The sequence below is a fragment of the Lasioglossum baleicum genome, chromosome 8 (genome assembly GCF_051020765.1).
Source record: "Lasioglossum baleicum chromosome 8, iyLasBale1, whole genome shotgun sequence".
Classification (NCBI taxonomy): domain Eukaryota; kingdom Metazoa; phylum Arthropoda; class Insecta; order Hymenoptera; family Halictidae; genus Lasioglossum; species Lasioglossum baleicum.
In genome coordinates this window covers 10,495,840-10,507,817 of record NC_134936.1, presented here as the reverse complement: position 1 = coordinate 10,507,817, position 11,978 = coordinate 10,495,840, and positions in this window count along the sequence as shown.

The window sequence follows — 11,978 nt, the reverse complement described above, 5'->3', positions numbered from 1 at the left end:
ATATTAACAGTAGGGATGGGATCAAGTATCTCACAAACAGGTTCGAACTTTGATTGATTGATTGAATTCGAACTCTCTATAAGTACTTAGAAAAATATAAATAGTACTCCTAAGTATACTGTGTAGATTTTCAAGCTTCCTACACAATCATTTAAAGTCCTATAGCTTCAGGTAGATAAAGTGTGATACTATATCCGGTTTTATGTTGTATTTCTGCCTGCATTGTTCTGTTTTTCTACATACGTGGTGTTCGACCAATTTTTATTGCAGATGAATTTATTTCGATAAATTTTACATAATAAATGCAGCTGTTCAAAGGCTGTATTGGACCGCTCCTTTATTGGTTCGAAGCACATCGGAATAATAATTTAAAAAATAATTATACTTGAATACTCGAAGTCTTCCTACAGAACGTTTTAATCCGGTGATGTATATGATAATACACGATGACTGCATATTCGGCACTTTTTGCATTCAATCTTGGAAAAACCGTGACTCAGAGCACTCTATTAGTGCATGCTGCTTATATTATAGGAGCCGTGATTGATAAGTTACTTGCTCCCACATGCTCCTTACATGGCTCCTTCTGATTACCGCGATATGTCAGGTGGGAAACTGAAGACCCGTTTTTCTTTATAAATACCACCAGTTGAAGTGTTTGTAAAACCTTGGAAAATTTTTTCTCGTGACTGCACCTAGTTTTTAGATTGACGCTTTCGTTTTACGATTCAAAAAGTCGTTTTATTCAATTTAAAGCGTAAACTAAACCTCCAAGATTTCAACGTTAACTTTCTCTCTGTTCAAATGCTCTCCAGGCTGACAAAAACGGAAATAAAAAGTCAGCGAATGGAAAATTTTCAAAAATTTGTTTTTGTTAAGATATATTTCTGTCGATTCTCCATTTCCGCTCACTGCCTCCTTATTACAATTTATGGATAGACCGTGTGTCGATTAACTTCAACAATTGAGTAAATTAGTCTCCAATTTTTCGATGATTTCTTTTTTTAATCAACGATTGACGATTAACTTCATCAATCGATTGAATCAAATCGTCCACTTTTCAATGATTACCTTTTCTAATCGTACACATCAATCAATCAATCTTGATTAAAATTTCAATTACTGAAAACTACCAAATCTTGAAGAGTTTGCTAATGAACATTTTCATACGAAAAATTGAGGAGTGGGATAACAAAAGGACGAATAAACGGAGAATAAAAAGTGAATCTAGCATCCTCAGGTTGGGCACACGCGACGACCGGCACCGGACCACGAAACACAGAAGAACCGTGCGACCGTTCAGTCACCAAGCCAATCACGTGCCACTTCAATTGCCTCTGACAGCGTAGCGGCGTGCACGAGCGCGACAGCCTTCGAGATTAAAGAAGATAACTTTCCATTAACCTCTTCTGCGCGGAGCACGGCGTCGAAGGCTCGCGTGACGAGTCTCGTTCTCGACCTTGTCAAATTAAATCGAGCGAGCATGCGAGCGAACGAGCCCGACACGGTTCTCCGCCGCGGACCAACTCAAAAATATTTGCACTACGGCGTGTGTCCTCGTCCGAATGCTCTCTCTCTTCGGCTTTTCAACTTTTGTTGCTCCCCCGCAGTCGGCGAACCTCGCTCAACTTCTCTCGAGATGATGACGATGTCTCTTGAAACGTCGCCTGCCGAACCAACACGCGACGTCTCTCTTATCCGAACTGATGCCACTAAAATATCTTCGTTCTTCATTTTAGTTTTTGAAGGACGCCGCTCGATCACGAACGCACCCGCTGGGATCCAGGTATTCCACTCTGAAGAGGCTTACCAGTGTTATTGGTAGTCGTTTATGCATTTATAATGCAAATGAGTTGATGCAGCTTGAGACAGTAGAAATATTCAAGAAATGTTAATTATTATCTTCAGCTTATTGAGATTGTTAAAAGAACAAGAAAGAGCTCGTAATCATAAAGCTATGTATCGTATAATTTAGTTGATATATTAATTTTGTGTATCATATACAATTTTATATATCACATAACGAAATTATTTATAATGATTGAAGTACGTCGATTGCTTGTACACTAAAAATTCTTTGATCTAAGAATATGCTTTTGATAAGGAAATGCATCCCCGCTGCCCAATAAAAAATATGCCCAATAAAGAAAAATAAAATTATTATACACCGTTATACATATAGTGTGACGCAGGCTTCGAGTTGTTTACTACCATTATGAATGGTTGGGCCAGCTGATTTTGCTCCAATTGTAGTATCGACGAATTCGACAGCGCGCGCACGTTTCCCATGCGGGCAAGTTATCTCCACGATACTTATGAACGTATTACTGTGAAGGGCTTCCTATAAAGGGTCGAATCTAACACCCCGTGTGCCACGTGTCATCCGGCAGATGTACTCTAATGGTACAAGGGTCGTCTTTGATAAACTTTTATCGGAATCGACGAAATGTAACGGCGAGATGAGAGTGGCCAGATCCATACTCGAAACTTGCCACGTGTCGTCCCTTCGAAGACGAAGGGTACCGTTCCTTGTAACAGCTAGTTGACTTATCCTTACGAGCACATCACAGATGTTTACACGAACCTCCACTTTTCTAGAAAAAACACCAGGAAAGTAGAACAGAATCCAATTTGATCTCATCGATAATCATGTTATCTGATAAAAGCGACTGTAAACAGTGGTCAATTACATTGAACCTAATATTGGATTATTTTTTCAATAATTCTGCTCCACGAAGATCTACAGTTAGGAGCAAAACTGATCAGACACACTTTAAATCAGAATAACTTTTTTATGTATCGACCAAACGACTTCAATTTCTTTGTAAGGCTAGAAGAATTAGTTTAGTAAATGGCATTTTTAATGGATGTGTTTGGTAAACTCATATGAATTATATATACGGTCCGAAAATTTCATTGAAATTGGTTTACGAGTTATAAACGATCGAAAGTGGTAAAAATTGCAATTTTTCGAGATTTTCGGCATTTTTACCACTTTTGATCGTTTATAACTCATGAACTAATTAACCAATTCAATGAAATTTTCGGAGCGTAGTCATACGAGTTGACCAAACACATCCATTAAATTTTCGATATTGGTTCAGCTAAAACAAGTCGTAAAAATCAATTTTTACTATTATTTTTTAGAAGTCATTTACTAAACTAATTCTTCTAGCCTTACAGAGAAATTGAAGTCGTTTGGTCCATTCATGAAAAAGTTATTCTGATTTAAAGTGTGTGTGATCACTTTTGCTCCTAACTGTACAGTTTACTTATTTGTGGTCAATAAGAGAAAGATAGAGTTATCAAATTTTTTAGAACTCGAGTCTAACAAAAACTCTCCTTTCTCTATCCTTTCCATAAATTGCATGCTTGAAATTATTATCGTATAAACCAGTCACTGGATAATTAATTTATTCGTCAAATAAATAAGCTGTATTTATTAGAAAACCATTCCTATATTTGTCACAAATTCCGTAATTAAAATTAATATCGTACGAGCCATTCGCCGAGCAATTAATTTATTCATTGAACAAAAAAAAGTCCTACCAACTTCCTCTATATTCCCACTTTCGCCGAACTTTCAGCAATAAGAGGATCGGCAAACAGCTAAGCTGAGAGATCAGGCCAATCGATGGCTTCCAATGGAAACTTTCTCCGCGATGCAAGAGCGAGTCTATGCCGGTCGGTGAGCTCTTAACAAGTCCCTTGTTCCTGCAACGATTAATATCCCGTAGCCCACGTGGCGCGGCTCGCGGTTCGTCCACGGACCATATTCTCTCATCTGAACGCATAAGGAACACGAGGAACGCGGGGACGCCTAATTAGAAGTCCGTAGGCCGGTCATTCTTAGCGCCTACCCCTGTCCTTTCGATCTCGCTCATACATCTCGTTCTCCCGGCGAGCTTAAGCCCAAGTGGGCCGACCTAGACGCGTAGGCTTCGAGGAGACGTCCACGTCCTTTCCTTCTTCGTCGGATATGTCTCGGCCGGCGATCATTCCTTAATAAGAGTCTGCGACGATGTACAAGTCGCTAACCCGAAGACTGAGCATCGGCTCAAAAGATACAGCTGTCCTATACATGTGTACAAACTCCTTTAACCCTTTCCTTACAACTTAATTCTGAGATTTATAGGATATTTCCGAATTAAATATAAGTAGAAATGAATAATTTGCAAGTCTCCAAGGCATCAAAGCAATTAGCAGTAAAATGAACACTGAAAATATAATACAAGGCTTCGCGATGGCGACTTTTTCCACCTTCTGGAAATTAAACCTTCAAACCCACATAAATAATTGCCACACAAATGAACAATCTCCAGATTTCCAAGGCAACATTACAATAAAGTAAAATCTACAGGAAGCAAAAAAGAAGGATCGTGATCATGAGTTATTCGATAAAAACAACCGAACTGAAAATGCAAGCTTTATGATAGAGAGTTGTGCAACCCTCTGGAAATTAAACTTTTAAATCCAGAAAAGCAATTGCCACACAAATGAACAATTTCCAGATTTCCAGGACGACATTACGATAAAATAAAATCTGCTGGGAGCAATAAAAAGGGTTGTGATCATAATTTATCTGATAAAACAAACTCTGAAAATGCAAGCTCTTGAATAAAAGAAAAAAAATACGTAGTAGGCTTCTCCGACAGCATAGCTATAAAAATCGAAGCTACTGAAAGCAAGAAGGATCGTGTGAGTAACGCCACCGCATCAGGGAGCGCTCGCGACTTCCGGCGAACGTAGGAGACGTTCGATCGCGACCTCCGGCGTTCGTTCGCGAGCCACCGCATTTGAACAGGTGTCCGACGATGAGTTACGACACACACCAAGAGAGAGAGAGAGAAAGAAAGAAAGAGAGGTTCCATCAACAGAGAAATCTACACACGTGGAATCGGGCGGTATACGTGCTTTTCCTCGCCCTCGAGCGATTCCCGCGAAGCGAAGGCCCTCGTGACGAGCCGCGGGCTTAGCTTCGACGATGTTTGCGCACGTTTCAGACGAGGCGCGCGCGATTCAATGTTTACCGTGCAAACGCGATTTTGTTCTGGAGGCGTCTGGGAATCCGGCCCGGGCTTTTTGCTGCTCCGTTTGCTCTCCGCCGCGCTCCCCTCGGCGACAGCCCGGAGAGACACGAGCTGGGATATTGCTTTTCCGCGCACGTGTGAAGTTTCACGGGCCTCGATGGAAAGTTACGGCACGGTCGTGGGGTCCTTACTCGCGATTGGCGCCTGCGTGTGGCGTGCTGAAGGGTACTTCTCTTCCGCGGAATTAATGCGACTCGGTAATTAACTGGGTACGCCGACGTGGATGTTGAAATTTAGCTGCAGAGCCGCTAACTGTCTACGGAAATGTGCGAATCTTTGGTTGATGGTCTGCTAAAATGGTGGAGTGTGAATGTGAACGCTGAAAGAACTATTTGTACATTATATTAATATCTTTATAGCTCTGCAGTTAATATAGACAATTTTTATTTTTATTTAATATTCGCGGTCTACTTATAAGGAAATCTCATAAAAAATAATCGTACATCAAGTTTTCTTGTGTAAACGTAGAAGGGGGACTTCAATCTTCGCAGCAGAAATAGATCTCAGTTGAGAGATCTGAAATATTTAAAATAAAAAAAAATAAAAATTTATAGAAGATTACAAGAAAAATTTTTCCATATTTTCAGAGACGCTTCAATTGGAAGCATTCTCGAGAGAAAGTATGTGTTTTTTCACCTGCCACGCTGTGCGAGATTGCATTAAGCAAAACTGAATGATAGTTAGCAAAAGTAGAAGAAGAAACTGTTTGTTTCAACGAAATCATCGCTGTTTCAAATACTTTTTGGGTGTTATTTCAAAGTCATGCGATTAAAGAGTTCGATGTGTCTATACTGTTCTAGCGGGTGCAAGAAGCGAACACAAAAAGCTGTAATTCTATGAGCACTCTAATTGCCAGCACCTACCACGTTGAAGAAAGGGCATTCGCCGCCCCTTCCGCGAAACGAAACGAAAAACGCGAACCCGGCGATTGCCAAAGGCAGCCGCGGTCACACGGGCGTGGACCGCTTCCCGAAAAGGAGTCCTGTTCTGAAGTTGACTCCTGGTCCAGCAGGTAGAGGACGTATCACGAATCGTGGCCATTGGATCGATCGCGAAGAAGCGGCAGCTGCTTGCACGATCGAGTCAATATTTGATACAGTGGCTCCCGGTTGTCCCCTGACCAGTTTCGGAAGGGTGACGGTGCTCCCACCCCATTTCTGATCGAGCTGCATCACATTGTTCCTGTGTATTGCCTTCGTCTTGGTGTGTATCGACTGTGCCGATCCACGATCAAACACCGATTCGGGATGCCGATCGAGTCCGTGGCGCTTCATTCCTCGAACGAGCCGCGAAAAAAGGGGGAGATATTAATAAGATGACACTGTTGTTCCCGGGGTAACGATTGACAGATGTTTGCCGGAGTTTTTCGCAGTTCCGATACCAACGAATGCTCCTCTCGCATCATCGAGTGGGCTCGAAGCATTTAGCGTCTTCCAGGAGCCAGCTGTTAATTATCTTTTTCTGCGATTATCGCGCAGGAAGCGAGACCGAGATCCGGTTCTCGAAGAGTTCGCGAAGTGTATACCGGAGAGTAACGATTTTTTGGGGGATTTTGTTGCGTCGAGATGTTCTTGTTGATCTTGCTCGAATTTTTGAATAAATTCGTGACGAGAGATTCTTAGAGTTCGGAAGGGGGCAACCATCTTTGGGGACCACTTCCTTCGGCGACAGCTTCCCGACACAAGGACCCGGGCCCGCTTCGCATCTAGATTCGGTTTTTTGAGGTTCTGGCAAACCGTGGGACGCCGACGTCCATCGGGGAACGAGCCAAATATGTCCGTTGCCGGAGCCACATTTTCATCGGGTTTTTGCTGGGGGATGAATTATCGCGGCGGGCTGAATGCTAATCAAGCCTCCGCCGAGGAAATCGCTCCCGCCGACTCGCGCGATCACGCGAATGCTTTGAATTGCAATCGGACCGAATGCCATATGGACTGTATGAAAATTCCAGGGAGGATTTATTCTTCGGGTGCGCTTAATTTAGCGGTGAAAAACGGTCCGGGGGAATGAGCATGGTTAAAGCTGACCTTTCCACTACCTCTGCGTCCACAAAAATTGTGTGCTTCGGATGATGGGCGAGACTATAATTATTGAAAAGCGTTGTTCATATTGTTATAAGTAGACTGCGGATTTTTATGGAAAATGAAAATTTAAATAATCTTCTTTGGCCAAAAATGAGACTATATATGTTGTTATATTGGGTTGGCAAGAAAGTAATTTCGATATTTTAAGGTGAAATAAATTATGAAATTAAATGAAATTAATCAATAAAATATTTTCTTATTTATTCTTTTTGGCGAAAGATTATCGAAAAAGGGAAAATATCTTATTCATTAAAGATCGTGGCTTGAATACAAAAATTGGGCTCTATTTCACCATAAAATACCGAAATTACTTTCTTGCCAACCCAATATATTATAAATTGGTTATTTGGAGAATTTTAATTGGTAGAAAAAATTCCATAAGTAGCAGTGCCAGATATATGTCACTGCAGTATAATATTCTTGTTATAATTGTCAAGATGCGACAACAACAGATATTTAATAAAAACGCAACAGTTGCGTCAGCAGCATTATTGAAACAATTGATGGATGGTCAATAGTTCAATAATGAAGTTGACTGAACCAAACAATTCATTCATGGCTTTAAGAAGAAATGAAACTTGATAGCTTTTGTGTACGTACTATTGTCTCATTGACTTGTTACGACGTACAAACATGAGTTGGAAATAATCCAATTCTGGCATCTAATGAATTTCATTTCCCAGTGCAATTCATATCAACTCATCAAGCTACAAAAACGCGATTAGAAAATACTGCAATAAATTTACCGAAGGACTCAAACCTCGCCAACTACGTAGCACTAAACAATTTTCCATTCCTGATGAATAGTCACTGTTCCGAGCCAGCTCCCAAAGACCTAAGCTAGTTCAAAGACGTTCATTTTCCAGTGCAATTCATACTTCACGCATCAAGCGCGATTAAAAAATATCCAAATCAATTTACCAAAGGATTCAAACCTCTTTCCTAACGAAGGAGGAACTGTCTGTTAACCAAGAAGAGCTCACTAACCCAACACCAAGGTCCCGAGCCAGCTCCCAAAGACTTGCGCTAGCTCGAAGAAGACAAAAGCGAGGATTCTTCTGTTCTTCCGCATGTGTTGAACTGTCCTGACTCATCGTGGTAGCAGCCACGCGCTGGTATCAAGCTGGAGGGGATCGGAGAAGAACAAGCGGACCGCCGCTGCACGGGAATGTATTCCGAATGTTTCCCTCGTAATCGTCTGTTTGCCGTATCCGTGGAAGCTGTTTAGCCGAAGATCCATGGGCAGGAAGAGAGCGCAAGGAAGACAGACAAGAAAGAAGACAGAGACAGCTGGTTGCGTTGCATGTTTGTCGTTGAATCCCGATACGTGATTGACGGGCGTAGCAAGAGACGAGACGAGACGAGACGAGGGCCTGGCTTTCTGTGTCCAGTGACGTCCGCTGATCCGATGTTTATCTTCCGAGTACCAGAACTCCTTTCTGTTGTTCTCCCGGCGCAACGTATGACCGGGCGATCTTACGACCGTATTTCGTGGTCGTTTTCAGGATCCATGGATCCACGGATTAGCTGAAGGGGGAACGGATCCTTCGAGATAGGGGACGCGCGATTGACATCGACGAGGCGGGATCCTTTAGCGCAGACGGGATCGCAGGACCACGATCGGAATCAGATGTAAGATCCGCGCAACATCCATCGTATCGCTCCTTTTGATGTTTCGGCTACCGTTGCTCCCGCTGACTTTTTGGTCCCGTTGCTCTGGAACGCGCCCAGGGTCTTCTCCAGCCTCGAGGGTCTCCTTTGCCTGCCTTTCGTCTCACGGTTTTACGCTACGATTTCGTAGGAATCTCGAGTTTGATATTTATTAGGATCCTTCCTGGGTCCCCTTGTAATCTGGTTTTTTCGACGAATTAGCGGCCAGCCAGTCGCCCGGCCCTTTTGTTACACGCGGACACTCCGTGGGCCTTTTTGCCGGACGCTCCGGGCTTTGATAGACTGCTCGCAGGATTGCGAGGCACCTTCAGTGCTGAACCAAATAATAAGACACTTTACATATTTATGCACAGGTTTTCTGTGTTACACATTCAGCCTTCTACAGATCGTGTTCACCTTCTTGCAAACCAAATTCACCCTCTTGCGGACCTAACTCACTCTTTTGCTGACCAAATTTACCATTTTGCAAATCAGTCCTGTTTAAAGCGGTGTACAATTCTGTCAGTAACAAAAATAAAATGTATTGAATTGATTGAATACATTTTTTTATTCAGGTATATATTATAATATAAATCGCACAAGATATAAATAAATTCAATCTTGCTGTTTTTGTTATACTATACACATCAGACACTTTTTTAAATTCTCAAATGACATTATAACAGGCACAATAAGCAAATCGAATTTGCTAGAAAAGTGATCAATAAAACACAAAATTCATCTGCTGTTTTAGCATGATAATGTTCCTAATCTTGTCCTAGGATCATTTAATAATTTCTGATGTACGAAGATTAAGGGCAAAGAGGAACGAGGAGCTGGCTAGAAAAGAGCTAGAAAAATGATCAATACAACACAAAATTCAGCTGCTATTTTAGCATGACAATGATCCTAATCTTGTCCTAGGATCATTTAACAATTTCTGATGTACGAAGATTAAGGGCAAAGAGGAACGAGGAGCTGGCTAGAAAAGAGCTAGAAAAATGATCAATACAACACAAAATTCAGCTGCTATTTTAGCATGATAATGATCCTAATCTTGTCCTAGGATCATTAACAATTTCTGATGTACGAAGATTAAGGGCAAAGAGGAACGAGGAACTGGAGAGACGAAGCAGAGAGATTGTTCACCAAAAATAATTCATGGTGAGACGCGAAGGAGTATGCAGCAGCGGGTGCAACGATTCTGAAAACGCGTTGCAGCAACGATCGGTGCAGGATCCGGCGTACAGTGAACGACGTGGCGCGTACGAGAGCCAAATAAGCCGAAAGCACGCCATTAGCGTATGTAAATATCTCGTTCGGACAGGAATCAATTACCCTGGTCGTCTGCTGCAATCATTGCGCCGTTCCATGCATAGCAATGAACCGGGTAGGAGATGGCCAGCCGCAGAAAACGAGGAGCCACGGAACGAGGTGGAGCCACTTAGGGCGTAATTGCGCGTAAAGCGCCCGGCCGGTTCCGCGAACTTTGCGGAAGGTGTGAACGCGAGAATTTTAATTTGTTCGCCGTCAAATTGAACGTAAACGGCCCCGACGCACGTCACCCCTGACAATTTTCACAAGCATGGTCTGCGAGCCGTAGATTAATGCGTCGCGCGGTAGCGAAGATTGCTGGAGCACTTGCTGAAATGAATATTTCCCATTTTAAGGTATATCGCTGATAAATCTCTTGCGAGTCTGGTAAAATTGTACTAGTTTTTGTATTGCAAGATAATTGCAAGGATGAAGTTTCTTCAGCTTGCAACGTTCAGAATTTGTAACTTCAGACTGTACACTTTGAAGTATCTCAATAAATTTTTACAGCATTTTTTCGAAGATTGTAACAGATCCCAATATGAAGAAACAGTACACCATTTCAGGGTTAATATGAGTCTCGATTACAAAGAAAGAAATTTGAATAAATGCAATCTTGTAATTATTATAAATCAATATGCATCAGGAATTGTTCAGATCAATTGTTCAGAACAAAGAGGAGAGATCGAAAAGTTTGAGGCCTCCCTGCGAAAAACAGCGTAGGAAATGTCGCTCAATTTTTTTGTTCACTTCAGAGAATATTTTCGTTGCACTTCTGTTCGCAGCAACCGGTGCCCGAGAGCAGGAAATAAATAACTACGTTGCCGTTTAACAGACCGTAAATTGCGTCGCAAATTCCGCGGCTCCGGTTCGAAGGCAATTGCGGAGCATAATTCGCACCTGGTCCAATAAGCATCATCCTCGACTACCGCCGTTTCCGATTCTCGACTCACGTCGTAAAACCCTTCCCTTTGTTAATCAAGATCTCGCTGATCGCCCGATGAAAAGCGATAAAAGTTTCATCTGGTGCTGATCCTTCTCACATCGTTATAGTGATTTTTGTTCACAACGAGAGAGGTTCGAAAAGCGCTGTTCGATTCTGCACATTTCTTGAAAAATGTTTTATTGCCTTTGATTACTGGACTCTCATATTTGAAGTTTTCATTTACTCAGCAATCTCCACATATAAATGGTTCAATCTAAAGTGTTAACAATATTTATTGTGCAAATAAATGAAGATTGAATGTAGCTATGTAACTCTTCCACTATTCGAACATTCACGTTTCTCTATTTAGGTTGGATATAATCGAGGTTCTACTGTGTAACGAAAATGAGTAGATGAGATATAAAACAGTACAAATTTAAGAATGTCTTCACACTACGCAATTTAATAAAGAGAGGGCTTGCTACTTTTTAAAAAATAAGATGGTAGCCGTAAATACAATATAAAAAACGAGACAATTTAAACATAAGATGATTGCATAAGTTCGTGCCCGACTTGAAAATAAAATTCAATGGTTAAATGTTAAGGAATACAACTTTATTAATCAATTATACATATTGTAGTCACCATTCTTTTCTAATTGTAGAAAATTTAACCATTTTTTCATTTTAATTTAACCAATCTTTAACCAAATCTATAAAATTCAACCGTTGAATATTATTTTCAAATCGGGCAATTATGCAGTCATCTAATAAAGTATATCTATACATTTATTCAGAATGAAGAAGCCCAATTCCAACACTGTTTAAAAATCCTAAGAATCAAACTATTTCGCGAATGATTTCGAAGCACCCAGGTCGGAGCTAATTGACAGTCCCTTTTTCTGGCTTCCAGGGA